We start from the raw sequence: 3,441 nt of genomic DNA on the forward strand, positions 1-3,441 counted from the left end.
GCAAAGAAGTGCAGACCGACAGGAGCCGGATGTAGATCGCTCCTGAGAGACACAGCCAGAATACAGCAAATATAGAGGCGAATGCCAGCAGCAAACCACTGAACTGAGAATAGGTCCCCTATTGAAGGAATCAGAGAAAGAACTGGAAGAGCTTGAAGGGGCTCGAGACCCCAAAAGTACAACAATGCCAAGCAACCAGAGCTTCCAGGGACTAAGCCACTACCTAAAGACTATACATGGACTGACCCTGGACTCTGACCTCATAGGTAGCAATGAATATCCTAGTAAGAGCACCAGTGGAAGGGGAAGCCCTGGGTCCTGCTAAGACTGAACCCTCAGTGAACTAGACTGGTGAGGGGAGGGCGGCAATGGGGGGAGGGTTGGGAGGGGAACACCCATAAGGAAGGGGAGGGGGGAGGGTGATGTTTGCCCGGAAACCGGGAAAGGGAATAACACTCGAAATGTATATAAGAAATACTCAAGTTAATAAAAAAAAAAAAAAAGAAAGGGTTTGGTGGGAAGAAAGGGAAGAAGTAAATGATGTAATTATATTATAATATCAAAAACAAAAGGAAAACTTAAACCAATATAAAATTCAAACAGACCATAATCCTAACAAATTTTACTTTATATATATACACGAGTAGGCATTTTTTAAAAATTGTGTTGAATATTTAGTTAATATAAACAACTTTATCTGTTATAAAATCCTGCCCACTTCATTGTCTCAATAACAAACAAAAAACAGGAACATCTTCTGACTTACAGAGGAGCACATGAACATTAAAATGCATCTTAACTTTTAGCCAGTATAGAGCGATTTCTCCAAAAACGTGTGCAGCCCCTTCACATTGGGGAAGATCTGTGCTGTATTTATTTAAGTATCTTCAGTCTTTTTTCCATTACAGTATATCATTTTATTCCTGATGTAAGTGTTCACATATCTGTTTAGAATAAAATGGTGGAGAAGTTTGGTTTCTACGCAAAACCCTATGTGGTCATCTATGACCTCTATGTACAAGCATAGCTTTGTGCAATCCCTTAATCCAGAGACTGCCCATTTGACATGACACCAAGCTGAGGATGATGCCAGATGATCTATGTGTCTTGAAAGGCACACCGGCTTTAACCTTGATGGATTGTTACCAAACCCCTGAGGGAGTACCAAATTTTCAGTGCACACCTGACAGCTATTAAGCAAGTCTGGATGCCTAGAAATACTTACTCTTTACCTAAGGCTGATGGAATGTCTGTACTTAGAGAAGTTGATGACAATATTGTCTCGCCTGTTTTTCATCACCAATAGAGTGACACATGATTTCATAATTGGTTCAATTGTGTTCACATGCCCTTATGTGACTATGAACAAAAACTAAAACACTTGGAGACTGATTTTAAATATAGGCTTTACATTTTTTTCAACTTAAATGTGTTTTATTTGCTTCCCACTAACAAATCTTTATTTCATTCATGAAAGCAGTAAATCATCCACATTCACCTTCCTTGCCCAGTAATTCAAAAGGAAAAACCCAAAAAGATTAGTAACAAAAAATGTAGGAATTGACATCCCCTAAATTTTTAAAAAATATGTTTAAGGTTGAAAAATGTTTTAAGTTTGTAATTCCTAATAGGAAAACATTATCTGAATGAACACTCTAATGGCAAACCACTGTAATATGCCTCAGCCGCATATGATGCAGAGGGTAGGGATTATCTTCGAAGCGCCCCAGCTCTCTGGTGAGGTCAGAGGTACACTGGTTTGTATTATTGCAACATCCAGTAAGTGAGCTAAGCTGTTCTTCATTCAGCAAGGGCTTTGACATTATGAGTGACCTCCAAACTTGGCTGACAATTTACTGATGAGATTCATAACCTTTGGGTTCTTCTGATATTTTGACATATTTGATGGGTTCTGGGCCACATCCTGGAAAGCCACCATAACTTCTGGATCCTGCATGGCTGCAAGAACCTCTGGGTCACTGAGGATTTCATTGAGTCCAGGCATTCCTGCCATTCCTGGCATGGCCCCTCCCATTCCAGGCATTCCTCCAGGAAAATTACCAGGCATTCCCCCAGGAAAACCACCTGGAAAAGAGCCAAACTGAGATCCAGATTGTCTTCTGGCTTCTTCCTTTGGGCTTTTTCATGCTCTTCTCGAGCCTTCTTCACCCTTTCTATTCGTTCTTTTATCTCTCGCTCTTCACGTTTTCGCTCATACTTTCTCCGATGTTCAGCAATTTTTTGAGCCCGAGGCTGGACTTCTCTCAGCATTGCACTGGCGTCCTCATCATAGTCCAATTTACAGGCCAGGGCAAGATCGCGAGCTGCTTCTTCCCAGTGACCCAGGAGTCTGTGCGCTTTCCCTCTCCATTTGTATGGCTGAGCTGAATCAGGGTTTATTTCAATAGCTCTGTCACAGTCTCGGATGGCAGCATTTGGCTTCTGTAATTTGACGAAAACACTGGCTCTCTTGGCATACAGAATGGCCAAGCGAGGGTTTAGCTTGATGGCGTCTGTGAACAAGTCAATGGCTTTCTGGAGCTCACCATCATTTAGAGCGTCGATGGCAGCCCCCTTCTTTTCATTTGCTTCATCCATCATCGCCTCAGTTATCTCTGAATTTTCATCTCCCATTTCCTGAGGAGCATCAGTGTCTGCTTCAATTACACCTTCATTGTCAATTTCTAGATCGCTCTCCTCACTCGATGGCTCCTCTGTCTTTATGTTGTCCTCTGTCGTCTTGTCTCTTTTTTCTTCCTTAGTGTTTTCTTCTGACTTCGCTTTATGAGTAGCAGGTGGTACTTTACCCCCCATGCTCTCCACCCACTCCCTCAGGAAACGCATTTCCTCGGTGTGCAGGACGCTCGGGTCCTGCCTACACATCTTCACGAAGGCCCGAAGCTCCCTCACTTTGCGGGGATCCATAGTGGTGAGGCTGGAAGCTTCTGGCGGTGGGCGGCTGCGGAGGCCCGATGCCAAGCCCGGGAGCGGCTCAACGTGACCAAGTAGAAGGGGGCGGCTCTAGGCTTTACATTTTAAACAAGACTTTAGCTTCATGTATGAGGAGACAAGGGGTCATTGTAGTGGTCAGATAGGAAGTGTGTCAGAGACATAGTTACTTCATAAAATAAGAATACAGAATGCAGTAAGCTGCCATAAACCATAAATGGTTGAACAAATGTTAGATAGTAATATGTTTGAATTAATAAGCCTACAATGTGCCATCAAAAGCAAACAAGCACACATTAAATTTGAGTTTTAATACTAAGATGAAACGAAAGTTAAATTCTGTTATCCAAGTTATTTAAGAATATAATAACAGATACGTGACCAAAATATATTGTAGCATATAAGAGTATATTACATTACTATAAATATTTCTGACTGAAGGAGCTGAAGGTGTTTGCAACCCATAGGAAGAACAAGAATATCAACCAACCA

At 42.0% G+C, this 3,441-nt stretch overlaps 1 pseudogene across 1 annotated transcript; it reads right to left on the reverse strand.

The window, feature by feature from the left end:
• Positions 1 to 1,412: 1,412 nt before the first annotated feature.
• On the reverse strand, positions 1,413 to 3,022 carry St13-ps2 (ST13, Hsp70 interacting protein, pseudogene 2; annotated as a pseudogene). The gene has a single exon (XR_015622370.1). The product of XR_015622370.1 is annotated as an ST13, Hsp70 interacting protein, pseudogene 2 (transcript).
• Between the last annotated feature and the right edge of the window lie 419 nt (positions 3,023 to 3,441).

Source organism: Rattus norvegicus, chromosome 6, assembly GCF_021556685.1.
Source record: "Rattus norvegicus strain SHRSP/BbbUtx chromosome 6, alternate assembly SHRSP_T2T, whole genome shotgun sequence".
Classification (NCBI taxonomy): domain Eukaryota; kingdom Metazoa; phylum Chordata; class Mammalia; order Rodentia; family Muridae; genus Rattus; species Rattus norvegicus.